At 42.8% G+C, this 26,841-nt stretch overlaps 15 non-coding genes across 15 annotated transcripts; all 15 read right to left on the bottom strand.

Annotated features, from left to right (window-relative positions):
• Window positions 1-625: 625 nt before the first annotated feature.
• TRNAD-GUC (transfer RNA aspartic acid (anticodon GUC)) lies at window positions 626-697 on the bottom strand. Its single transcript has one exon. It is a non-coding gene; the product is annotated as a tRNA-Asp (tRNA).
• A 10,314-nt stretch (window positions 698-11,011) lies between these two features.
• On the bottom strand, window positions 11,012-11,083 carry TRNAD-GUC (transfer RNA aspartic acid (anticodon GUC)). Its single transcript has one exon. It is a non-coding gene; the product is annotated as a tRNA-Asp (tRNA).
• Window positions 11,084-12,192: 1,109 nt separating this feature from the next.
• Window positions 12,193-12,264, bottom strand: TRNAD-GUC (transfer RNA aspartic acid (anticodon GUC)). The gene has a single exon. It is a non-coding gene; the product is annotated as a tRNA-Asp (tRNA).
• Window positions 12,265-13,346: 1,082 nt separating this feature from the next.
• On the bottom strand, window positions 13,347-13,418 carry TRNAD-GUC (transfer RNA aspartic acid (anticodon GUC)). The gene has a single exon. It is a non-coding gene; the product is annotated as a tRNA-Asp (tRNA).
• A 1,082-nt stretch (window positions 13,419-14,500) lies between these two features.
• On the bottom strand, window positions 14,501-14,572 carry TRNAD-GUC (transfer RNA aspartic acid (anticodon GUC)). Its single transcript has one exon. It is a non-coding gene; the product is annotated as a tRNA-Asp (tRNA).
• A 1,082-nt stretch (window positions 14,573-15,654) lies between these two features.
• On the bottom strand, window positions 15,655-15,726 carry TRNAD-GUC (transfer RNA aspartic acid (anticodon GUC)). The gene has a single exon. It is a non-coding gene; the product is annotated as a tRNA-Asp (tRNA).
• A 1,082-nt stretch (window positions 15,727-16,808) lies between these two features.
• On the bottom strand, window positions 16,809-16,880 carry TRNAD-GUC (transfer RNA aspartic acid (anticodon GUC)). The gene has a single exon. It is a non-coding gene; the product is annotated as a tRNA-Asp (tRNA).
• A 1,082-nt stretch (window positions 16,881-17,962) lies between these two features.
• Window positions 17,963-18,034, bottom strand: TRNAD-GUC (transfer RNA aspartic acid (anticodon GUC)). The gene has a single exon. It is a non-coding gene; the product is annotated as a tRNA-Asp (tRNA).
• A 1,082-nt stretch (window positions 18,035-19,116) lies between these two features.
• Window positions 19,117-19,188, bottom strand: TRNAD-GUC (transfer RNA aspartic acid (anticodon GUC)). The gene has a single exon. It is a non-coding gene; the product is annotated as a tRNA-Asp (tRNA).
• A 1,082-nt stretch (window positions 19,189-20,270) lies between these two features.
• Window positions 20,271-20,342, bottom strand: TRNAD-GUC (transfer RNA aspartic acid (anticodon GUC)). The gene has a single exon. It is a non-coding gene; the product is annotated as a tRNA-Asp (tRNA).
• Window positions 20,343-21,424: 1,082 nt separating this feature from the next.
• Window positions 21,425-21,496, bottom strand: TRNAD-GUC (transfer RNA aspartic acid (anticodon GUC)). Its single transcript has one exon. It is a non-coding gene; the product is annotated as a tRNA-Asp (tRNA).
• Window positions 21,497-22,578: 1,082 nt separating this feature from the next.
• Window positions 22,579-22,650, bottom strand: TRNAD-GUC (transfer RNA aspartic acid (anticodon GUC)). Its single transcript has one exon. It is a non-coding gene; the product is annotated as a tRNA-Asp (tRNA).
• Window positions 22,651-23,732: 1,082 nt separating this feature from the next.
• TRNAD-GUC (transfer RNA aspartic acid (anticodon GUC)) lies at window positions 23,733-23,804 on the bottom strand. The gene has a single exon. It is a non-coding gene; the product is annotated as a tRNA-Asp (tRNA).
• Window positions 23,805-24,886: 1,082 nt separating this feature from the next.
• On the bottom strand, window positions 24,887-24,958 carry TRNAD-GUC (transfer RNA aspartic acid (anticodon GUC)). Its single transcript has one exon. It is a non-coding gene; the product is annotated as a tRNA-Asp (tRNA).
• Window positions 24,959-26,040: 1,082 nt separating this feature from the next.
• TRNAD-GUC (transfer RNA aspartic acid (anticodon GUC)) lies at window positions 26,041-26,112 on the bottom strand. Its single transcript has one exon. It is a non-coding gene; the product is annotated as a tRNA-Asp (tRNA).
• Window positions 26,113-26,841: the final 729 nt, after the last annotated feature.

Below are 26,841 nucleotides of genomic sequence, written 5' to 3'. Positions count from 1 at the left end.
ACAGATAATAATCCTGGTACTGCAATTTCGTCCTATTTAAAGAGGCTCTGTCACTTGTACTTCCCTATCTCCTAGCTAATTTGATAGGCGCTGTCACACTGATAATACTAGTGAAAATTGTGTCCCAAAACGTTTATTATTTCAAAAGTTATGAGCTTTTTTCTAAATATGTAAATGAGGATTTATAAGACAACTGGGAGGTAACAGCAGCGATTCTCCTGAGGTGGGGCTTCCTCCCAGCCTCTGACTCTGTCCTATCAGCAGGATGCTGTTTCACAGCATTAGGAGACAGTCTAGAGGGAAGGGGGATCCATTCAAACAGCCATATCTCGGGCTGTGGACGAGCTAGAACCGCGGTTCTGGTGGCATATGAAAGGGGAGATTCCAATCTTTCATATGACAGTAGAACCACAGTTCTAGCTGTGACAGAGCCTGATATATAGCCAGTTGAATACAGAATTGGGAATGAAAGCTGTATACTATAAGATCACACTGTGTTGCTGGACAGGGAAGGGTGCAGAAGCTGATTGGACAGCGTCATACAGAAAACATTACACCGCCCAAAGTGAAAAGAAAGAGTCTTGTTTTATAATTCTGGTTATTGATGTGTCTAAAAGTGACAATTCTCCCCGTCGGGGAATCGAACCCCGGTCTCCCGCGTGACAGGCGGGGATACTCTCCACTATACTAACGAGGACCTGCTGATACCACAGCTGTGTGAGTTGCGTGGAGCAGGCCTAGCAGCGGCGCATGTGTGGCCTGAGTGCATTGTGTAAATGGCATATATGTGGAATGGGTCTGTATGGCGTGTCCGATGCCGAGAGTGGTCTTTGTTTTGGTAACTATGCTATGCCCCCACATCCCTGTGCTCGTTATTCACTATTAATCTGACACCACTGAGACCATTCAACAACTCTAATACAGATTAGTGTGCCCCCCTATGATAGGAAAATGAATAAATATGGCAATGACATATTGTCTTCTCTTTATGTGGTAATAACTTTGGAATTCTTTTATTTATCCAAGCATTCTGAGATTGTTTTCTTGTGACACATTGTACTTTATGTAAGTGGTAAAATGTGGTCGATACAATCCGAATCGTAGAGAAAATTGTAGAGAAAATTAGCATTTTTCTAAATGTATCTGCTTGTAAGACAGATAATAATCCTGGTACTGCAATTTCGTCCTATTTAAAGAGGCTCTGTCACTTGTACTTCCCTATCTCCTAGCTAATTTGATAGGCGCTGTCACACTGATAATACTAGTGAAAATTGTGTCCCAAAACGTTTATTATTTCAAAAGTTATGAGCTTTTTTCTAAATATGTAAATGAGGATTTATAAGACAACTGGGAGGTAACAGCAGCGATTCTCCTGAGGTGGGGCTTCCTCCCAGCCTCTGACTCTGTCCTATCAGCAGGATGCTGTTTCACAGCATTAGGAGACAGTCTAGAGGGAAGGGGGATCCATTCAAACAGCCATATCTCGGGCTGTGGGCGACCTAGAACCGCGGTTCTGGTGGCATATGAAAGGGGAGATTCCAATCTTTCATATGACAGTAGAATCACAGTTCTAGCTGTGACAGAGCCTGAGATATAGCCAGTTGAATACAGAATTGGGAATGAAAGCTGTATACTATAAGATCACACTGTGTTGCTGGACAGGGAAGGGTGCAGAAGCTGATTGGACAGCGTCATACAGAAAACATTACACCGCCCAAAGTGAAAAGAAAGAGTCTTGTTTTATAATTCTGGTTATTGATGTGTCTAAAAGTGACAATTCTCCCCGTCGCGGAATCGAACCCCGGTCTCCCGCGTGACAGGCGGGGATACTCTCCACTATACTAACGAGGACCTGCTGATACCACAGCTGTGTGAGTTGCGTGGAGCAGGCCTAGCAGCGGCGCATGTGTGGCCTGAGTGCATTGTGTAAATGGCATATATGTGGAATGGGTCTGTATGGCGTGTCCGATGCCGAGAGTGGTCTTTGTTTTGGTAACTATGCTATGCCCCCACATCCCTGTGCTCGTTATTCACTATTAATCTGACACCACTGAGACCATTCAACAACTCTAATACAGATTAGTGTGCCCCCCTATGATAGGAAAATGAATAAATATGGCAATGACATATTGTCTTCTCTTTATGTGGTAATAACTTTGGAATTCTTTTATTTATCCAAGCATTCTGAGATTGTTTTCTTGTGACACATTGTACTTTATGTAAGTGGTAAAATGTGGTCGATACAATCCGAATCGTAGAGAAAATTGTAGAGAAAATTAGCATTTTTCTAAATGTATCTGCTTGTAAGACAGATAATAATCCTGGTACTGCAATTTCGTCCTATTTAAAGAGGCTCTGTCACTTGTACTTCCCTATCTCCTAGCTAATTTGATAGGCGCTGTCACACTGATAATACTAGTGAAAATTGTGTCCCAAAACGTTTATTATTTCAAAAGTTATGAGCTTTTTTCTAAATATGTAAATGAGGATTTATAAGACAACTGGGAGGTAACAGCAGCGATTCTCCTGAGGTAGGGCTTCCTCCCAGCCTCTGACTCTGTCCTATCAGCAGGATGCTGTTTCACAGCATTAGGAGACAGTCTAGAGGGAAGGGGGATCCATTCAAACAGCCATATCTCGGGCTGTGGACGACCTAGAACCACGGTTCTGGTGGCATATGAAAGGGGAGATTCCAATCTTTCATATGACAGTAGAATCACAGTTCTAGCTGTGACAGAGCCTGAGATATAGCCAGTTGAATACAGAATTGGGAATGAAAGCTGTATACTATAAGATCACACTGTGTTGCTGGACAGGGAAGGGTGCAGAAGCTGATTGGACAGCGTCATACAGAAAACATTACACCGCCCAAAGTGAAAAGAAAGAGTCTTGTTTTATAATTCTGGTTATTGATGTGTCTAAAAGTGACAATTCTCCCCGTCGCGGAATCGAACCCCGGTCTCCCGCGTGACAGGCGGGGATACTCTCCACTATACTAACGAGGACCTGCTGATACCACGGCTGTGTGAGTTGCGTGGAGCAGGCCTAGCAGCGGCGCATGTGTGGCCTGAGTGCATTGTGTAAATGGCATATATGTGGAATGGGTCTGTATGGCGTGTCCGATGCCGAGAGTGGTCTTTGTTTTGGTAACTATGCTATGCCCCCACATCCCTGTGCTCGTTATTCACTATTAATCTGACACCACTGAGACCATTCAACAACTCTAATACAGATTAGTGTGCCCCCCTATGATAGGAAAATGAATAAATATGGCAATGACATATTGTCTTCTCTTTATGTGGTAATAACTTTGGAATTCTTTTATTTATCCAAGCATTCTGAGATTGTTTTCTTGTGACACATTGTACTTTATGTAAGTGGTAAAATGTGGTCGATACAATCCGAATCGTAGAGAAAATTGTAGAGAAAATTAGCATTTTTCTAAATGTATCTGCTTGTAAGACAGATAATAATCCTGGTACTGCAATTTCGTCCTATTTAAAGAGGCTCTGTCACTTGTACTTCCCTATCTCCTAGCTAATTTGATAGGCGCTGTCACACTGATAATACTAGTGAAAATTGTGTCCCAAAACGTTTATTATTTCAAAAGTTATGAGCTTTTTTCTAAATATGTAAATGAGGATTTATAAGACAACTGGGAGGTAACAGCAGCGATTCTCCTGAGGTAGGGCTTCCTCCCAGCCTCTGACTCTGTCCTATCAGCAGGATGCTGTTTCACAGCATTAGGAGACAGTCTAGAGGGAAGGGGGATCCATTCAAACAGCCATATCTCGGGCTGTGGACGACCTAGAACCGCGGTTCTGGTGGCATATGAAAGGGGAGATTCCAATCTTTCATATGACAGTAGAATCACAGTTCTAGCTGTGACAGAGCCTGAGATATAGCCAGTTGAATACAGAATTGGGAATGAAAGCTGTATACTATAAGATCACACTGTGTTGCTGGACAGGGAAGGGTGCAGAAGCTGATTGGACAGCGTCATACAGAAAACATTACACCGCCCAAAGTGAAAAGAAAGAGTCTTGTTTTATAATTCTGGTTATTGATGTGTCTAAAAGTGACAATTCTCCCCGTCGCGGAATCGAACCCCGGTCTCCCGCGTGACAGGCGGGGATACTCTCCACTATACTAACGAGGACCTGCTGATACCACGGCTGTGTGAGTTGCGTGGAGCAGGCCTAGCAGCGGCGCATGTGTGGCCTGAGTGCATTGTGTAAATGGCATATATGTGGAATGGGTCTGTATGGCGTGTCCGATGCCGAGAGTGGTCTTTGTTTTGGTAACTATGCTATGCCCCCACATCCCTGTGCTCGTTATTCACTATTAATCTGACACCACTGAGACCATTCAACAACTCTAATACAGATTAGTGTGCCCCCCTATGATAGGAAAATGAATAAATATGGCAATGACATATTGTCTTCTCTTTATGTGGTAATAACTTTGGAATTCTTTTATTTATCCAAGCATTCTGAGATTGTTTTCTTGTGACACATTGTACTTTATGTAAGTGGTAAAATGTGGTCGATACAATCCGAATCGTAGAGAAAATTGTAGAGAAAATTAGCATTTTTCTAAATGTATCTGCTTGTAAGACAGATAATAATCCTGGTACTGCAATTTCGTCCTATTTAAAGAGGCTCTGTCACTTGTACTTCCCTATCTCCTAGCTAATTTGATAGGCGCTGTCACACTGATAATACTAGTGAAAATTGTGTCCCAAAACGTTTATTATTTCAAAAGTTATGAGCTTTTTTCTAAATATGTAAATGAGGATTTATAAGACAACTGGGAGGTAACAGCAGCGATTCTCCTGAGGTAGGGCTTCCTCCCAGCCTCTGACTCTGTCCTATCAGCAGGATGCTGTTTCACAGCATTAGGAGACAGTCTAGAGGGAAGGGGGATCCATTCAAACAGCCATATCTCGGGCTGTGGACGACCTAGAACCACGGTTCTGGTGGCATATGAAAGGGGAGATTCCAATCTTTCATATGACAGTAGAATCACAGTTCTAGCTCTGACAGAGCCTGAGATATAGCCAGTTGAATACAGAATTGGGAATGAAAGCTGTATACTATAAGATCACACTGTGTTGCTGGACAGGGAAGGGTGCAGAAGCTGATTGGACAGCGTCATACAGAAAACATTACACCGCCCAAAGTGAAAAGAAAGAGTCTTGTTTTATAATTCTGGTTATTGATGTGTCTAAAAGTGACAATTCTCCCCGTCGCGGAATCGAACCCCGGTCTCCCGCGTGACAGGCGGGGATACTCTCCACTATACTAACGAGGACCTGCTGATACCACGGCTGTGTGAGTTGCGTGGAGCAGGCCTAGCAGCGGCGCATGTGTGGCCTGAGTGCATTGTGTAAATGGCATATATGTGGAATGGGTCTGTATGGCGTGTCCGATGCCGAGAGTGGTCTTTGTTTTGGTAACTATGCTATGCCCCCACATCCCTGTGCTCGTTATTCACTATTAATCTGACACCACTGAGACCATTCAACAACTCTAATACAGATTAGTGTGCCCCCCTATGATAGGAAAATGAATAAATATGGCAATGACATATTGTCTTCTCTTTATGTGGTAATAACTTTGGAATTCTTTTATTTATCCAAGCATTCTGAGATTGTTTTCTTGTGACACATTGTACTTTATGTAAGTGGTAAAATGTGGTCGATACAATCCGAATCGTAGAGAAAATTGTAGAGAAAATTAGCATTTTTCTAAATGTATCTGCTTGTAAGACAGATAATAATCCTGGTACTGCAATTTCGTCCTATTTAAAGAGGCTCTGTCACTTGTACTTCCCTATCTCCTAGCTAATTTGATAGGCGCTGTCACACTGATAATACTAGTGAAAATTGTGTCCCAAAACGTTTATTATTTCAAAAGTTATGAGCTTTTTTCTAAATATGTAAATGAGGATTTATAAGACAACTGGGAGGTAACAGCAGCGATTCTCCTGAGGTAGGGCTTCCTCCCAGCCTCTGACTCTGTCCTATCAGCAGGATGCTGTTTCACAGCATTAGGAGACAGTCTAGAGGGAAGGGGGATCCATTCAAACAGCCATATCTCGGGCTGTGGACGACCTAGAACCACGGTTCTGGTGGCATATGAAAGGGGAGATTCCAATCTTTCATATGACAGTAGAATCACAGTTCTAGCTCTGACAGAGCCTGAGATATAGCCAGTTGAATACAGAATTGGGAATGAAAGCTGTATACTATAAGATCACACTGTGTTGCTGGACAGGGAAGGGTGCAGAAGCTGATTGGACAGCGTCATACAGAAAACATTACACCGCCCAAAGTGAAAAGAAAGAGTCTTGTTTTATAATTCTGGTTATTGATGTGTCTAAAAGTGACAAGTCTCCCGCGTGACAGGCGGGGATACTCTCCACTATACTAACGAGGACCTGCTGATACCACGGCTGTGTGAGTTGCGTGGAGCAGGCCTAGCAGCGGCGCATGTGTGGCCTGAGTGCATTGTGTAAATGGCATATATGTGGAATGGGTCTGTATGGCGTGTCCGATGCCGAGAGTGGTCTTTGTTTTGGTAACTATGCTATGCCCCCACATCCCTGTGCTCGTTATTCACTATTAATCTGACACCACTGAGACCATTCAACAACTCTAATACAGATTAGTGTGCCCCCCTATGATAGGAAAATGAATAAATATGGCAATGACATATTGTCTTCTCTTTATGTGGTAATAACTTTGGAATTCTTTTATTTATCCAAGCATTCTGAGATTGTTTTCTTGTGACACATTGTACTTTATGTAAGTGGTAAAATGTGGTCGATACAATCCGAATCGTAGAGAAAATTGTAGAGAAAATTAGCATTTTTCTAAATGTATCTGCTTGTAAGACAGATAATAATCCTGGTACTGCAATTTCGTCCTATTTAAAGAGGCTCTGTCACTTGTACTTCCCTATCTCCTAGCTAATTTGATAGGCGCTGTCACACTGATAATACTAGTGAAAATTGTGTCCCAAAACGTTTATTATTTCAAAAGTTATGAGCTTTTTTCTAAATATGTAAATGAGGATTTATAAGACAACTGGGAGGTAACAGCAGCGATTCTCCTGAGGTGGGGCTTCCTCCCAGCCTCTGACTCTGTCCTATCAGCAGGATGCTGTTTCACAGCATTAGGAGACAGTCTAGAGGGAAGGGGGATCCATTCAAACAGCCATATCTCGGGCTGTGGACGACCTAGAACCGCGGTTCTGGTGGCATATGAAAGGGGAGATTCCAATCTTTCATATGACAGTAGAATCACAGTTCTAGCTGTGACAGAGCCTGAGATATAGCCAGTTGAATACAGAATTGGGAATGAAAGCTGTATACTATAAGATCACACTGTGTTGCTGGACAGGGAAGGGTGCAGAAGCTGATTGGACAGCGTCATACAGAAAACATTACACCGCCCAAAGTGAAAAGAAAGAGTCTTGTTTTATAATTCTGGTTATTGATGTGTCTAAAAGTGACAATTCTCCCCGTCGCGGAATCGAACCCCGGTCTCCCGCGTGACAGGCGGGGATACTCTCCACTATACTAACGAGGACCTGCTGATACCACGGCTGTGTGAGTTGCGTGGAGCAGGCCTAGCAGCGGCGCATGTGTGGCCTGAGTGCATTGTGTAAATGGCATATATGTGGAATGGGTCTGTATGGCGTGTCCGATGCCGAGAGTGGTCTTTGTTTTGGTAACTATGCTATGCCCCCACATCCCTGTGCTCGTTATTCACTATTAATCTGACACCACTGAGACCATTCAACAACTCTAATACAGATTAGTGTGCCCCCCTATGATAGGAAAATGAATAAATATGGCAATGACATATTGTCTTCTCTTTATGTGGTAATAACTTTGGAATTCTTTTATTTATCCAAGCATTCTGAGATTGTTTTCTTGTGACACATTGTACTTTATGTAAGTGGTAAAATGTGGTCGATACAATCCGAATCGTAGAGAAAATTGTAGAGAAAATTAGCATTTTTCTAAATGTATCTGCTTGTAAGACAGATAATAATCCTGGTACTGCAATTTCGTCCTATTTAAAGAGGCTCTGTCACTTGTACTTCCCTATCTCCTAGCTAATTTGATAGGCGCTGTCACACTGATAATACTAGTGAAAATTGTGTCCCAAAACGTTTATTATTTCAAAAGTTATGAGCTTTTTTCTAAATATGTAAATGAGGATTTATAAGACAACTGGGAGGTAACAGCAGCGATTCTCCTGAGGTAGGGCTTCCTCCCAGCCTCTGACTCTGTCCTATCAGCAGGATGCTGTTTCACAGCATTAGGAGACAGTCTAGAGGGAAGGGGGATCCATTCAAACAGCCATATCTCGGGCTGTGGACGACCTAGAACCACGGTTCTGGTGGCATATGAAAGGGGAGATTCCAATCTTTCATATGACAGTAGAATCACAGTTCTAGCTGTGACAGAGCCTGAGATATAGCCAGTTGAATACAGAATTGGGAATGAAAGCTGTATACTATAAGATCACACTGTGTTGCTGGACAGGGAAGGGTGCAGAAGCTGATTGGACAGCGTCATACAGAAAACATTACACCGCCCAAAGTGAAAAGAAAGAGTCTTGTTTTATAATTCTGGTTATTGATGTGTCTAAAAGTGACAATTCTCCCCGTCGCGGAATCGAACCCCGGTCTCCAGCGTGACAGGCGGGGATACTCTCCACTATACTAACGAGGACCTGCTGATACCACGGCTGTGTGAGTTGCGTGGAGCAGGCCTAGCAGCGGCGCATGTGTGGCCTGAGTGCATTGTGTAAATGGCATATATGTGGAATGGGTCTGTATGGCGTGTCCGATGCCGAGAGTGGTCTTTGTTTTGGTAACTATGCTATGCCCCCACATCCCTGTGCTCGTTATTCACTATTAATCTGACACCACTGAGACCATTCAACAACTCTAATACAGATTAGTGTGCCCCCCTATGATAGGAAAATGAATAAATATGGCAATGACATATTGTCTTCTCTTTATGTGGTAATAACTTTGGAATTCTTTTATTTATCCAAGCATTCTGAGATTGTTTTCTTGTGACACATTGTACTTTATGTAAGTGGTAAAATGTGGTCGATACAATCCGAATCGTAGAGAAAATTGTAGAGAAAATTAGCATTTTTCTAAATGTATCTGCTTGTAAGACAGATAATAATCCTGGTACTGCAATTTCGTCCTATTTAAAGAGGCTCTGTCACTTGTACTTCCCTATCTCCTAGCTAATTTGATAGGCGCTGTCACACTGATAATACTAGTGAAAATTGTGTCCCAAAACGTTTATTATTTCAAAAGTTATGAGCTTTTTTCTAAATATGTAAATGAGGATTTATAAGACAACTGGGAGGTAACAGCAGCGATTCTCCTGAGGTAGGGCTTCCTCCCAGCCTCTGACTCTGTCCTATCAGCAGGATGCTGTTTCACAGCATTAGGAGACAGTCTAGAGGGAAGGGGGATCCATTCAAACAGCCATATCTCGGGCTGTGGACGACCTAGAACCACGGTTCTGGTGGCATATGAAAGGGGAGATTCCAATCTTTCATATGACAGTAGAATCACAGTTCTAGCTGTGACAGAGCCTGAGATATAGCCAGTTGAATACAGAATTGGGAATGAAAGCTGTATACTATAAGATCACACTGTGTTGCTGGACAGGGAAGGGTGCAGAAGCTGATTGGACAGCGTCATACAGAAAACATTACACCGCCCAAAGTGAAAAGAAAGAGTCTTGTTTTATAATTCTGGTTATTGATGTGTCTAAAAGTGACAATTCTCCCCGTCGCGGAATCGAACCCCGGTCTCCAGCGTGACAGGCGGGGATACTCTCCACTATACTAACGAGGACCTGCTGATACCACGGCTGTGTGAGTTGCGTGGAGCAGGCCTAGCAGCGGCGCATGTGTGGCCTGAGTGCATTGTGTAAATGGCATATATGTGGAATGGGTCTGTATGGCGTGTCCGATGCCGAGAGTGGTCTTTGTTTTGGTAACTATGCTATGCCCCCACATCCCTGTGCTCGTTATTCACTATTAATCTGACACCACTGAGACCATTCAACAACTCTAATACAGATTAGTGTGCCCCCCTATGATAGGAAAATGAATAAATATGGCAATGACATATTGTCTTCTCTTTATGTGGTAATAACTTTGGAATTCTTTTATTTATCCAAGCATTCTGAGATTGTTTTCTTGTGACACATTGTACTTTATGTAAGTGGTAAAATGTGGTCGATACAATCCGAATCGTAGAGAAAATTGTAGAGAAAATTAGCATTTTTCTAAATGTATCTGCTTGTAAGACAGATAATAATCCTGGTACTGCAATTTCGTCCTATTTAAAGAGGCTCTGTCACTTGTACTTCCCTATCTCCTAGCTAATTTGATAGGCGCTGTCACACTGATAATACTAGTGAAAATTGTGTCCCAAAACGTTTATTATTTCAAAAGTTATGAGCTTTTTTCTAAATATGTAAATGAGGATTTATAAGACAACTGGGAGGTAACAGCAGCGATTCTCCTGAGGTAGGGCTTCCTCCCAGCCTCTGACTCTGTCCTATCAGCAGGATGCTGTTTCACAGCATTAGGAGACAGTCTAGAGGGAAGGGGGATCCATTCAAACAGCCATATCTCGGGCTGTGGACGAGCTAGAACCGCGGTTCTGGTGGCATATGAAAGGGGAGATTCCAATCTTTCATATGACAGTAGAACCACAGTTCTAGCTGTGACAGAGCCTGAGATATAGCCAGTTGAATACAGAATTGGGAATGAAAGCTGTATACTATAAGATCACACTGTGTTGCTGGACAGGGAAGGGTGCAGAAGCTGATTGGACAGGGAAGGGTGCAGAAGCTGATTGGACAGCGTCATACAGAAAACATTACACCGCCCAAAGTGAAAAGAAAGAGTCTTGTTTTATAATTCTGGTTATTGATGTGTCTAAAAGTGACAATTCTCCCCGTCGGGGAATCGAACCCCGGTCTCCCGCGTGACAGGCGGGGATACTCTCCACTATACTAACGAGGACCTGCTGATACCACGGCTGTGTGAGTTGTGTGGAGCAGGCCTAGCGGCGGCGCATGTGTGGCCTGAGTGCATTGTGTAAATGGCATATATGTGGAATGGGTCTGTATGGCGTGTCCGATGCCGAGAGTGGTCTTTGTTTTGGTAACTATGCTATGCCCCCACATCCCTGTGCTCGTTATTCACTATTAATCTGACACCACTGAGACCATTCAACAACTCTAATACAGATTAGTGTGCCCCCCTATGATAGGAAAATGAATAAATATGGCAATGACATATTGTCTTCTCTTTATGTGGTAATAACTTTGGAATTCTTTTATTTATCCAAGCATTCTGAGATTGTTTTCTTGTGACACATTGTACTTTATGTAAGTGGTAAAATGTGGTCGATACAATCCGAATCGTAGCGAAAATTGTAGAGAAAATTAGCATTTTTCTAAATGTATCTGCTTGTAAGACAGATAATAATCCTGGTACTGCAATTTCGTCCTATTTAAAGAGGCTCTGTCACTTGTACTTCCCTATCTCCTAGCTAATTTGATAGGCGCTGTCACACTGATAATACTAGTGAAAATTGTGTCCCAAAACGTTTATTATTTCAAAAGTTATGAGCTTTTTTCTAAATATGTAAATGAGGATTTATAAGACAACTGGGAGGTAACAGCAGCGATTCTCCTGAGGTGGGGCTTCCTCCCAGCCTCTGACTCTGTCCTATCAGCAGGATGCTGTTTCACAGCATTAGGAGACAGTCTAGAGGGAAGGGGGATCCATTCAAACAGCCATATCTCGGGCTGTGGACGAGCTAGAACCGCGGTTCTGGTGGCATATGAAAGGGGAGATTCCAATCTTTCATATGACAGTAGAACCACAGTTCTAGCTGTGACAGAGCCTGAGATATAGCCAGTTGAATACAGAATTGGGAATGAAAGCTGTATACTATAAGATCACACTGTGTTGCTGGACAGGGAAGGGTGCAGAAGCTGATTGGACAGGGAAGGGTGCAGAAGCTGATTGGACAGCGTCATACAGAAAACATTACACCGCCCAAAGTGAAAAGAAAGAGTCTTGTTTTATAATTCTGGTTATTGATGTGTCTAAAAGTGACAATTCTCCCCGTCGGGGAATCGAACCCCGGTCTCCCGCGTGACAGGCGGGGATACTCTCCACTATACTAACGAGGACCTGCTGATACCACGGCTGTGTGAGTTGTGTGGAGCAGGCCTAGCGGCGGCGCATGTGTGGCCTGAGTGCATTGTGTAAATGGCATATATGTGGAATGGGTCTGTATGGCGTGTCCGATGCCGAGAGTGGTCTTTGTTTTGGTAACTATGCTATGCCCCCACATCCCTGTGCTCGTTATTCACTATTAATCTGACACCACTGAGACCATTCAACAACTCTAATACAGATTAGTGTGCCCCCCTATGATAGGAAAATGAATAAATATGGCAATGACATATTGTCTTCTCTTTATGTGGTAATAACTTTGGAATTCTTTTATTTATCCAAGCATTCTGAGATTGTTTTCTTGTGACACATTGTACTTTATGTAAGTGGTAAAATGTGGTCGATACAATCCGAATCGTAGCGAAAATTGTAGAGAAAATTAGCATTTTTCTAAATGTATCTGCTTGTAAGACAGATAATAATCCTGGTACTGCAATTTCGTCCTATTTAAAGAGGCTCTGTCACTTGTACTTCCCTATCTCCTAGCTAATTTGATAGGCGCTGTCACACTGATAATACTAGTGAAAATTGTGTCCCAAAACGTTTATTATTTCAAAAGTTATGAGCTTTTTTCTAAATATGTAAATGAGGATTTATAAGACAACTGGGAGGTAACAGCAGCGATTCTCCTGAGGTGGGGCTTCCTCCCAGCCTCTGACTCTGTCCTATCAGCAGGATGCTGTTTCACAGCATTAGGAGACAGTCTAGAGGGAAGGGGGATCCATTCAAACAGCCATATCTCGGGTTGTGGACGACCTAGAACCGCGGTTCTGGTGGCATATGAAAGGGGAGATTCCAATCTTTCATATGACAGTAGAATCACAGTTCTAGCTGTGACAGAGCCTGAGATATAGCCAGTTGAATACAGAATTGGGAATGAAAGCTGTATACTATAAGATCACACTGTGTTGCTGGACAGGGAAGGGTGCAGAAGCTGATTGGACAGCGTCATACAGAAAACATTACACCGCCCAAAGTGAAAAGAAAGAGTCTTGTTTTATAATTCTGGTTATTGATGTGTCTAAAAGTGACAATTCTCCCCGTCGGGGAATCGAACCCCGGTCTCCCGCGTGACAGGCGGGGATACTCTCCACTATACTAACGAGGACCTGCTGATACCACGGCTGTGTGAGTTGTGTGGAGCAGGCCTAGCGGCGGCACATGTGTGGCCTGAGTGCATTGTGTAAATGGCATATATGTGGAATGGGTCTGTATGGCGTGTCCGATGCCGAGAGTGGTCTTTGTTTTGGTAACTATGCTATGCCCCCACATCCCTGTGCTCGTTATTCACTATTAATCTGACACCACTGAGACCATTCAACAACTCTAATACAGATTAGTGTGCCCCCCTATGATAGGAAAATGAATAAATATGGCAATGACATATTGTCTTCTCTTTATGTGGTAATAACTTTGGAATTCTTTTATTTATCCAAGCATTCTGAGATTGTTTTCTTGTGACACATTGTACTTTATGTAAGTGGTAAAATGTGGTCGATACAATCCGAATCGTAGCGAAAATTGTAGAGAAAATTAGCATTTTTCTAAATGTATCTGCTTGTAAGACAGATAATAATCCTGGTACTGCAATTTCGTCCTATTTAAAGAGGCTCTGTCACTTGTACTTCCCTATCTCCTAGCTAATTTGATAGGCGCTGTCACACTGATAATACTAGTGAAAATTGTGTCCCAAAACGTTTATTATTTCAAAAGTTATGAGCTTTTTTCTAAATATGTAAATGAGGATTTATAAGACAACTGGGAGGTAACAGCAGCGATTCTCCTGAGGTGGGGCTTCCTCCCAGCCTCTGACTCTGTCCTATCAGCAGGATGCTGTTTCACAGCATTAGGAGACAGTCTAGAGGGAAGGGGGATCCATTCAAACAGCCATATCTCGGGTTGTGGACGACCTAGAACCGCGGTTCTGGTGGCATATGAAAGGGGAGATTCCAATCTTTCATATGACAGTAGAATCACAGTTCTAGCTGTGACAGAGCCTGAGATATAGCCAGTTGAATACATAATTGGGAATGAAAGCTGTATACTATAAGATCACACTGTGTTGCTGGACAGGGAAGGGTGCAGAAGCTGATTGGACAGCGTCATACAGAAAATATTACACCGCCCAAAGTGAAAAGAAAGAGTCTTGTTTTATAATTCTGGTTATTGATGTGTCTAAAAGTGACAATTCTCCCCGTCGGGGAATCGAACCCCGGTCTCCCGCGTGACAGGCGGGGATACTCTCCACTATACTAACGAGGACCTGCTGATACCACGGCTGTGTGAGTTGTGTGGAGCAGGCCTAGCGGCGGCGCATGTGTGGCCTGAGTGCATTGTGTAAATGGCATATATGTGGAATGGGTCTGTATGGCGTGTCCGATGCCGAGAGTGGTCTTTGTTTTGGTAACTATGCTATGCCCCCACATCCCTGTGCTCGTTATTCACTATTAATCTGACACCACTGAGACCATTCAACAACTCTAATACAGATTAGTGTGCCCCCCTATGATAGGAAAATGAATAAATATGGCAATGACATATTGTCTTCTCTTTATGTGGTAATAACTTTGGAATTCTTTTATTTATCCAAGCATTCTGAGATTGTTTTCTTGTGACACATTGTACTTTATGTAAGTGGTAAAATGTGGTCGATACAATCCGAATCGTAGCGAAAATTGTAGAGAAAATTAGCATTTTTCTAAATGTATCTGCTTGTAAGACAGATAATAATCCTGGTACTGCAATTTCGTCCTATTTAAAGAGGCTCTGTCACTTGTACTTCCCTATCTCCTAGCTAATTTGATAGGCGCTGTCACACTGATAATACTAGTGAAAATTGTGTCCCAAAACGTTTATTATTTCAAAAGTTATGAGCTTTTTTCTAAATATGTAAATGAGGATTTATAAGACAACTGGGAGGTAACAGCAGCGATTCTCCTGAGGTGGGGCTTCCTCCCAGCCTCTGACTCTGTCCTATCAGCAGGATGCTGTTTCACAGCATTAGGAGACAGTCTAGAGGGAAGGGGGATCCATTCAAACAGCCATATCTCGGGTTGTGGACGACCTAGAACCGCGGTTCTGGTGGCATATGAAAGGGGAGATTCCAATCTTTCATATGACAGTAGAATCACAGTTCTAGCTGTGACAGAGCCTGAGATATAGCCAGTTGAATACATAATTGGGAATGAAAGCTGTATACTATAAGATCACACTGTGTTGCTGGACAGGGAAGGGTGCAGAAGCTGATTGGACAGCGTCATACAGAAAATATTACACCGCCCAAAGTGAAAAGAAAGAGTCTTGTTTTATAATTCGGGTTATTGATGTGTCTAAAAGTGACAATTCTCCCCGTCGGGGAATCGAACCCCGGTCTCCCGCGTGACAGGCGGGGATACTCTCCACTATACTAACGAGGACCTGCTGATACCACGGCTGTGTGAGTTGTGTGGAGCAGGCCTAGCGGCGGCGCATGTGTGGCCTGAGTGCATTGTGTAAATGGCATATATGTGGAATGGGTCTGTATGGCGTGTCCGATGCCGAGAGTGGTCTTTGTTTTGGTAACTATGCTATGCCCCCACATCCCTGTGCTCGTTATTCACTATTAATCTGACACCACTGAGACCATTCAACAACTCTAATACAGATTAGTGTGCCCCCCTATGATAGGAAAATGAATAAATATGGTAATGACATATTGTCTTCTCTTTATGTGGTAATAACTTTGGAATTCTTTTATTTATCCAAGCATTCTGAGATTGTTTTCTTGTGACACATTGTACTTTATGTAAGTGGTAAAATGTGGTCGATACAATCCGAATCGTAGCTAAAATTGTAGAGAAAATTAGCATTTTTCTAAATGTATCTGCTTGTAAGACAGATAATAATCCTGGTACTGCAATTTCGTCCTATTTAAAGAGGCTCTGTCACTTGTACTTCCCTATCTCCTAGCTAATTTGATAGGCGCTGTCACACTGATAATACTAGTGAAAATTGTGTCCCAAAACGTTTATTATTTCAAAAGTTATGAGCTTTTTTCTAAATATGTAAATGAGGATTTATAAGACAACTGGGAGGTAACAGCAGCGATTCTCCTGAGGTGGGGCTTCCTCCCAGCCTCTGACTCTGTCCTATCAGCAGGATGCTGTTTCACAGCATTAGGAGACAGTCTAGAGGGAAGGGGGATCCATTCAAACAGCCATATCTCGGGTTGTGGACGACCTAGAACCGCGGTTCTGGTGGCATATGAAAGGGGAGATTCCAATCTTTCATATGACAGTAGAATCACAGTTCTAGCTGTGACAGAGCCTGAGATATAGCCAGTTGAATACATAATTGGGAATGAAAGCTGTATACTATAAGATCACACTGTGTTGCTGGACAGGGAAGGGTGCAGAAGCTGATTGGACAGCGTCATACAGAAAACATTACACCGCCCAAAGTGAAAAGAAAGAGTCTTGTTTTATAATTCTGGTTATTGATGTGTCTAAAAGTGACAATTCTCCCCGTCGGGGAATCGAACCCCGGTCTCCCGCGTGACAGGCGGGGATACTCTCCACTATACTAACGAGGACCTGCTGATACCACGGCTGTGTGAGTTGTGTGGAGCAGGCCTAGCGGCGGCGCATGTGTGGCCTGAGTGCATTGTGTAAATGGCATATATGTGGAATGGGTCTGTATGGCGTGTCCGATGCCGAGAGTGGTCTTTGTTTTGGTAACTATGCTATGCCCCCACATCCCTGTGCTCGTTATTCACTATTAATCTGACACCACTGAGACCATTCAACAACTCTAATACAGATTAGTGTGCCCCCCTATGATAGGAAAATGAATAAATATGGCAATGACATATTGTCTTCTCTTTATGTGGTAATAACTTTGGAATTCTTTTATTTATCCAAGCATTCTGAGATTGTTTTCTTGTGACACATTGTACTTTATGTAAGTGGTAAAATGTGGTCGATACAATCCGAATCGTAGAGAAAATTGTAGAGAAAATTAGCATTTTTCTAAATGTATCTGCTTGTAAGACAGATAATAATCCTGGTACTGCAATTTCGTCCTATTTAAAGAGGCTCTGTCACTTGTACTTCCCTATCTCCTAGCTAATTTGATAGGCGCTGTCACACTGATAATACTAGTGAAAATTGTGTCCCAAAACGTTTATTATTTCAAAAGTTATGAGCTTTTTTCTAAATATGTAAATGAGGATTTATAAGACAACTGGGAGGTAACAGCAGCGATTCTCCTGAGGTGGGGCTTCCTCCCAGCCTCTGACTCTGTCCTATCAGCAGGATGCTGTTTCACAGCATTAGGAGACAGTCTAGAGGGAAGGGGGATCCATTCAAACAGCCATATCTCGGGCTGTGGACGACCTAGAACCACGGTTCTGGTGGCATATGAAAGGGGAGATTCCAATCTTTCATATGACAGTAGAATCACAGTTCTAGCTGTGACAGAGCCTGAGATATAGCCAGTTGAATACAGAATTGGGAATGAAAGCTGTATACTATAAGATCACACTGTGTTGCTGGACAGGGAAGGGTGCAGAAGCTGATTGGACAGCGTCATACAGAAAACATTACACCGCCCAAAGTGAAAAGAAAGAGTCTTGTTTAATAATTCTGGTTATTGATGTGTCTAAAAGTGACAATTCTCCCCGTGGGGGAATCGAACCCCGGTCTCCCGCGTGACAGGCGGGGATACTCTCCACTATACTAACGAGGACCTGCTGATACCACGGCTGTGTGAGTTGCGTGGAGCAGGCCTAGCGGCGGCGCATGTGTGGCCTGAGTGCATTGTGTAAATGGCATATATGTGGAATGGGTCTGTATGGCGTGTCCGATGCCGAGAGTGGTCTTTGTTTTGGTAACTATGCTATGCCCCCACATCCCTGTGCTCGTTATTCACTATTAATCTGACACCACTGAGACCATTCAACAACTCTAATACAGATTAGTGTGCCCCCCTATGATAGGAAAATGAATAAATATGGCAATGACATATTGTCTTCTCTTTATGTGGTAATAACTTTGGAATTCTTTTATTTATCCAAGCATTCTGAGATTGTTTTCTTGTGACACATTGTACTTTATGTAAGTGGTAAAATGTGGTCGATACAATCCGAATCGTAGAGAAAATTGTAGAGAAAATTAGCATTTTTCTAAATGTATCTGCTTGTAAGACAGATAATAATCCTGGTACTGCAATTTCGTCCTATTTAAAGAGGCTCTGTCACTTGTACTTCCCTATCTCCTAGCTAATTTGATAGGCGCTGTCACACTGATAATACTAGTGAAAATTGTGTCCCAAAACGTTTATTATTTCAAAAGTTATGAGCTTTTTTCTAAATATGTAAATGAGGATTTATAAGACAACTGGGAGGTAACAGCAGCGATTCTCCTGAGGTGGGGCTTCCTCCCAGCCTCTGACTCTGTCCTATCAGCAGGATGCTGTTTCACAGCATTAGGAGACAGTCTAGAGGGAAGGGGGATCCATTCAAACAGCCATATCTCGGGCTGTGGACGACCTAGAACCACGGTTCTGGTGGCATATGAAAGGGGAGATTCCAATCTTTCATATGACAGTAGAATCACAGTTCTAGCTGTGACAGAGCCTGAGATATAGCCAGTTGAATACAGAATTGGGAATGAAAGCTGTATACTATAAGATCACACTGTGTTGCTGGACAGGGAAGGGTGCAGAAGCTGATTGGACAGCGTCATACAGAAAACATTACACCGCCCAAAGTGAAAAGAAAGAGTCTTGTTTAATAATTCTGGTTATTGATGTGTCTAAAAGTGACAATTCTCCCCGTGGGGGAATCGAACCCCGGTCTCCCGCGTGACAGGCGGGGATACTCTCCACTATACTAACGAGGACCTGCTGATACCACGGCTGTGTGAGTTGCGTGGAGCAGGCCTAGCGGCGGCGCATGTGTGGCCTGAGTGCATTGTGTAAATGGCATATATGTGGAATGGGTCTGTATGGCGTGTCCGATGCCGAGAGTGGTCTTTGTTTTGGTAACTATGCTATGCCCCCACATCCCTGTGCTCGTTATTCACTATTAATCTGACACCACTGAGACCATTCAACAACTCTAATACAGATTAGTGTGCCCCCCTATGATAGGAAAATGAATAAATATGGCAATGACATATTGTCTTCTCTTTATGTGGTAATAACTTTGGAATTCTTTTATTTATCCAAGCATTCTGAGATTGTTTTCTTGTGACACATTGTACTTTATGTAAGTGGTAAAATGTGGTCGATACAATCCGAATCGTAGAGAAAATTGTAGAGAAAATTAGCATTTTTCTAAATGTATCTGCTTGTAAGACAGATAATAATCCTGGTACTGCAATTTCGTCCTATTTAAAGAGGCTCTGTCACTTGTACTTCCCTATCTCCTAGCTAATTTGATAGGCGCTGTCACACTGATAATACTAGTGAAAATTGTGTCCCAAAACGTTTATTATTTCAAAAGTTATGAGCTTTTTTCTAAATATGTAAATGAGGATTTATAAGACAACTGGGAGGTAACAGCAGCGATTCTCCTGAGGTGGGGCTTCCTCCCAGCCTCTGACTCTGTCCTATCAGCAGGATGCTGTTTCACAGCATTAGGAGACAGTCTAGAGGGAAGGGGGATCCATTCAAACAGCCATATCTCGGGCTGTGGACGACCTAGAACCACGGTTCTGGTGGCATATGAAAGGGGAGATTCCAATCTTTCATATGACAGTAGAATCACAGTTCTAGCTGTGACAGAGCCTGAGATATAGCCAGTTGAATACATAATTGGGAATGAAAGCTGTATACTATAAGATCACACTGTGTTGCTGGACAGGGAAGGGTGCAGAAGCTGATTGGACAGCGTCATACAGAAAACATTACACCGCCCAAAGTGAAAAGAAAGAGTCTTGTTTAATAATTCTGGTTATTGATGTGTCTAAAAGTGACAATTCTCCCCGTGGGGGAATCGAACCCCGGTCTCCCGCGTGACAGGCGGGGATACTCTCCACTATACTAACGAGGACCTGCTGATACCACGGCTGTGTGAGTTGCGTGGAGCAGGCCTAGCGGCGGCGCATGTGTGGCCTGAGTGCATTGTGTAAATGGCATATATGTGGAATGGGTCTGTATGGCGTGTCCGATGCCGAGAGTGGTCTTTGTTTTGGTAACTATGCTATGCCCCCACATCCCTGTGCTCGTTATTCACTATTAATCTGACACCACTGAGACCATTCAACAACTCTAATACAGATTAGTGTGCCCCCCTATGATAGGAAAATGAATAAATATGGCAATGACATATTGTCTTCTCTTTATGTGGTAATAACTTTGGAATTCTTTTATTTATCCAAGCATTCTGAGATTGTTTTCTTGTGACACATTGTACTTTATGTAAGTGGTAAAATGTGGTCGATACAATCCGAATCGTAGAGAAAATTGTAGAGAAAATTAGCATTTTTCTAAATGTATCTGCTTGTAAGACAGATAATAATCCTGGTACTGCAATTTCGTCCTATTTAAAGAGGCTCTGTCACTTGTACTTCCCTATCTCCTAGCTAATTTGATAGGCGCTGTCACACTGATAATACTAGTGAAAATTGTGTCCCAAAACGTTTATTATTTCAAAAGTTATGAGCTTTTTTCTAAATATGTAAATGAGGATTTATAAGACAACTGGGAGGTAACAGCAGCGATTCTCCTGAGGTGGGGCTTCCTCCCAGCCTCTGACTCTGTCCTATCAGCAGGATGCTGTTTCACAGCATTAGGAGACAGTCTAGAGGGAAGCGGGATCCATTCAAACAGCCATATCTCGGGCTGTGGACGAGCTAGAACCGCGGTTCTGGTGGCATATGAAAGGGGAGATTCCAATCTTTCATATGACAGTAGAACCACAGTTCTAGCTGTGACAGAGCCTGATATATAGCCAGTTGAATACAGAATTGGGAATGAAAGCTGTATACTATAAGATCACACTGTGTTGCTGGACAGGGAAGGGTGCAGAAGCTGATTGGACAGCGTCATACAGAAAACATTACACCGCCCAAAGTGAAAAGAAAGAGTCTTGTTTTATAATTCGGGTTATTGATGTGTCTAAAAGTGACAATTCTCCCCGTCGGGGAATCGAACCCCGGTCTCCCGCGTGACAGGCGGGGATACTCTCCACTATACTAACGAGGACCTGCTGATACCACGGCTGTGTGAGTTGCGTGGAGCAGGCCTAGCAGCGGCGCATGTGTGGCCTGAGTGCATTGTGTAAATGGCATATATGTGGAATGGGTCTGTATGGCGTGTCCGATGCCGAGAGTGGTCTTTGTTTTGGTAACTATGCTATGCCCCCTCATCCCTGTGCTCGTTATTCACTATTAATCTGACACCACTGAGACCATTCAACAACTCTAATACAGATTAGTGTGCCCCCCTATGATAGGAAAATGAATAAATATGGCAATGACATATTGTCTTCTCTTTATGTGGTAATAACTTTGGAATTCTTTTATTTATCCAAGCATTCTGAGATTGTTTTCTTGTGACACATTGTACTTTATGTAAGTGGTAAAATGTGGTCGATACAATCCGAATCGTAGAGAAAATTGTAGAGAAAATTAGCATTTTTCTAAATGTATCTGCTTGTAAGACAGATAATAATCCTGGTACTGCAATTTCGTCCTATTTAAAGAGGCTCTGTCACTTGTACTTCCCTATCTCCTAGCTAATTTGATAGGCGCTGTCACACTGATAATACTAGTGAAAATTGTGTCCCAAAACGTTTATTATTTCAAAAGTTATGAGCTTTTTTCTAAATATGTAAATGAGGATTTATAAGACAACTGGGAGGTAACAGCAGCGATTCTCCTGAGGTGGGGCTTCCTCCCAGCCTCTGACTCTGTCCTATCAGCAGGATGCTGTTTCACAGCATTAGGAGACAGTCTAGAGGGAAGGGGGATCCATTCAAACAGCCATATCTCGGGCTGTGGACGAGCTAGAACCGCGGTTCTGGTGGCATATGAAAGGGGAGATTCCAATCTTTCATATGACAGTAGAACCACAGTTCTAGCTGTGACAGAGCCTGATATATAGCCAGTTGAATACAGAATTGGGAATGAAAGCTGTATACTATAAGATCACACTGTGTTGCTGGACAGGGAAGGGTGCAGAAGCTGATTGGACAGCGTCATACAGAAAACATTACACCGCCCAAAGTGAAAAGAAAGAGTCTTGTTTTATAATTCTGGTTATTGATGTGTCTAAAAGTGACAATTCTCCCCGTCGGGGAATCGAACCCCGGTCTCCCGCGTGACAGGCGGGGATACTCTCCACTATACTAACGAGGACCTGCTGATACCACGGCTGTGTGAGTTGCGTGGAGCAGGCCTAGCGGCGGCGCATGTGTGGCCTGAGTGCATTGTGTAAATGGCATATATGTGGAATGGGTCTGTATGGCGTGTCCGATGCCGAGAGTGGTCTTTGTTTTGGTAACTATGCTATGCCCCCACATCCCTGTGCTGGTTATTCACTATTAATCTGACACCACTGAGACCATTCAACAACTCTAATACAGATTAGTGTGCCCCCCTATGATAGGAAAAAGAATAAATATGGCAATGACATATTGTCTTCTCTTTATGTGGTAATAACTTTGGAATTCTTTTATTTATCCAAGCATTCTGAGATTGTTTTCTTGTGACACATTGTACTTTATGTAAGTGGTAAAATGTGGTCGATACAATCCGAATCGTAGAGAAAATTGTAGAGAAAATTAGCATTTTTCTAAATGTATCTGCTTGTAAGACAGATAATAATCCTGGTACTGCAATTTCGTCCTATTTAAAGAGGCTCTGTCACTTGTACTTCCCTATCTCCTAGCTAATTTGATAGGCGCTGTCACACTGATAATACTAGTGAAAATTGTGTCCCAAAACGTTTATTATTTCAAAAGTTATGAGCTTTTTTCTAAATATGTAAATGAGGATTTATAAGACAACTGGGAGGTAACAGCAGCGATTCTCCTGAGGTGGGGCTTCCTCCCAGCCTCTGACTCTGTCCTATCAGCAGGATGCTGTTTCACAGCATTAGGAGACAGTCTAGAGGGAAGGGGGATCCATTCAAACAGCCATATCTCGGGCTGTGGACGACCTAGAACCACGGTTCTGGTGGCATATGAAAGGGGAGATTCCAATCTTTCATATGACAGTAGAATCACAGTTCTAGCTGTGACAGAGCCTGATATATAGCCAGTTGAATACAGAATTGGGAATGAAAGCTGTATACTATAAGATCACACTGTGTTGCTGGACAGGGAAGGGTGCAGAAGCTGATTGGACAGCGTCATACAGAAAACATTACACCGCCCAAAGTGAAAAGAAAGAGTCTTGTTTTATAATTCTGGTTATTGATGTGTCTAAAAGTGACAATTCTCCCCGTCGGGGAATCGAACCCCGGTCTCCCGCGTGACAGGCGGGGATACTCTCCACTATACTAACGAGGACCTGCTGATACCACGGCTGTGTGAGTTGCGTGGAGCAGGCCTAGCGGCGGCGCATGTGTGGCCTGAGTGCATTGTGTAAATGGCATATATGTGGAATGGGTCTGTATGGCGTGTCCGATGCCGAGAGTGGTCTTTGTTTTGGTAACTATGCTATGCCCCCACATCCCTGTGCTGGTTATTCACTATTAATCTGACACCACTGAGACCATTCAACAACTCTAATACAGATTAGTGTGCCCCCCTATGATAGGAAAAAGAATAAATATGGCAATGACATATTGTCTTCTCTTTATGTGGTAATAACTTTGGAATTCTTTTATTTATCCAAGCATTCTGAGATTGTTTTCTTGTGACACATTGTACTTTATGTAAGTGGTAAAATGTGGTCGATACAATCCGAATCGTAGAGAAAATTGTAGAGAAAATTAGCATTTTTCTAAATGTATCTGCTTGTAAGACAGATAATAATCCTGGTACTGCAATTTCGTCCTATTTAAAGAGGCTCTGTCACTTGTACTTCCCTATCTCCTAGCTAATTTGATAGGCGCTGTCACACTGATAATACTAGTGAAAATTGTGTCCCAAAACGTTTATTATTTCAAAAGTTATGAGCTTTTTTCTAAATATGTAAATGAGGATTTATAAGACAACTGGGAGGTAACAGCAGCGATTCTCCTGAGGTGGGGCTTCCTCCCAGCCTCTGACTCTGTCCTATCAGCAGGATGCTGTTTCACAGCATTAGGAGACAGTCTAGAGGGAAGGGGGATCCATTCAAACAGCCATATCTCGGGCTGTGGACGACCTAGAACCACGGTTCTGGTGGCATATGAAAGGGGAGATTCCAATCTTTCATATGACAGTAGAATCACAGTTCTAGCTGTGACAGAGCCTGAGATATAGCCAGTTGAATACAGAATTGGGAATGAAAGCTGTATACTATAAGATCACACTGTGTTGCTGGACAGGGAAGGGTGCAGAAGCTGATTGGACAGCGTCATACAGAAAACATTACACCGCCCAAAGTGAAAAGAAAGAGTCTTGTTTAATAATTCTGGTTATTGATGTGTCTAAAAGTGACAATTCTCCCCGTCGGGGAATCGAACCCCGGTCTCCCGCGTGACAGGCGGGGATACTCTCCACTATACTAACGAGGACCTGCTGATACCACGGCTGTGTGAGTTGCGTGGAGCAGGCCTAGCAGCGGCGCATGTGTGGCCTGAGTGCATTGTGTAAATGGCATATATGTGGAATGGGTCTGTATGGCGTGTCCGATGCCGAGAGTGGTCTTTGTTTTGGTAACTATGCTATGCCCCCACATCCCTGTGCTCGTTATTCACTATTAATCTGACACCACTGAGACCATTCAACAACTCTAATACAGATTAGTGTGCCCCCCTATGATAGGAAAATGAATAAATATGGCAATGACATATTGTCTTCTCTTTATGTGGTAATAACTTTGGAATTCTTTTATTTATCCAAGCATTCTGAGATTGTTTTCTTGTGACACATTGTACTTTATGTAAGTGGTAAAATGTGGTCGATACAATCCGAATCGTAGAGAAAATTGTAGAGAAAATTAGCATTTTTCTAAATGTATCTGCTTGTAAGACAGATAATAATCCTGGTACTGCAATTTCGTCCTATTTAAAGAGGCTCTGTCACTTGTACTTCCCTATCTCCTAGCTAATTTGATAGGCGCTGTCACACTGATAATACTAGTGAAAATTGTGTCCCAAAACGTTTATTATTTCAAAAGTTATGAGCTTTTTTCTAAATATGTAAATGAGGATTTATAAGACAACTGGGAGGTAACAGCAGCGATTCTCCTGAGGTGGGGCTTCCTCCCAGCCTCTGACTCTGTCCTATCAGCAGGATGCTGTTTCACAGCATTAGGAGACAGTCTAGAGGGAAGGGGGATCCATTCAAACAGCCATATCTCGGGCTGTGGACGACATAGAACCACGGTTCTGGTGGCATATGAAAGGGGAGATTCCAATCTTTCATATGACAGTAGAATCACAGTTCTAGCTGTGACAGAGCCTGAGATATAGCCAGTTGAATACAGAATTGGGAATGAAAGCTGTATACTATAAGATCACACTGTGTTGCTGGACAGGGAATGGTGCAGAAGCTGATTGGACAGCGTCATACAGAAAACATTACACCGCCCAAAGTGAAAAGAAAGAGTCTTGTTTTATAATTCTGGTTATTGATGTGTCTAAAAGTGACAATTCTCCCCGTCGGGGAATCGAACCCCGGTCTCCCGCGTGACAGGCGGGGATACTCTCCACTATACTAACGAGGACCTGCTGATACCACGGCTGTGTGAGTTGCGTGGAGCAGGCCTAGCGGCGGCGCATGTGTGGCCTGAGTGCATTGTGTAAATGGCATATATGTGGAATGGGTCTGTATGGCGTGTCCGATGCCGAGAGTGGTCTTTGTTTTGGTAACTATGCTATGCCCCCACATCCCTGTGCTCGTTATTCACTATTAATCTGACACCACTGAGACCATTCAACAACTCTAATACAGATTAGTGTGCCCCCCTATGATAGGAAAATGAATAAATATGGCAATGACATATTGTCTTCTCTTTATGTGGTAATAACTTTGGAATTCTTTTATTTATCCAAGCATTCTGAGATTGTTTTCTTGTGACACATTGTACTTTATGTAAGTGGTAAAATGTGGTCGATACAATCCGAATCGTAGAGAAAATTGTAGAGAAAATTAGCATTTTTCTAAATGTATCTGCTTGTAAGACAGATAATAATCCTGGTACTGCAATTTCGTCCTATTTAAAGAGGCTCTGTCACTTGTACTTCCCTATCTCCTAGCTAATTTGATAGGCGCTGTCACACTGATAATACTAGTGAAAATTGTGTCCCAAAACGTTTATTATTTCAAAAGTTATGAGCTTTTTTCTAAATATGTAAATGAGGATTTATAAGACAACTGGGAGGTAACAGCAGCGATTCTCCTGAGGTGGGGCTTCCTCCCAGCCTCTGACTCTGTCCTATCAGCAGGATGCTGT

The sequence above is a fragment of the Rhinoderma darwinii genome, chromosome 3 (genome assembly GCF_050947455.1).
Source record: "Rhinoderma darwinii isolate aRhiDar2 chromosome 3, aRhiDar2.hap1, whole genome shotgun sequence".
NCBI classification, from domain to species: Eukaryota; Metazoa; Chordata; class Amphibia; order Anura; family Rhinodermatidae; genus Rhinoderma; species Rhinoderma darwinii.
Note: the sequence above shows the minus strand (reverse complement) of the source record. Positions and strands in the feature narration are given on the sequence as shown.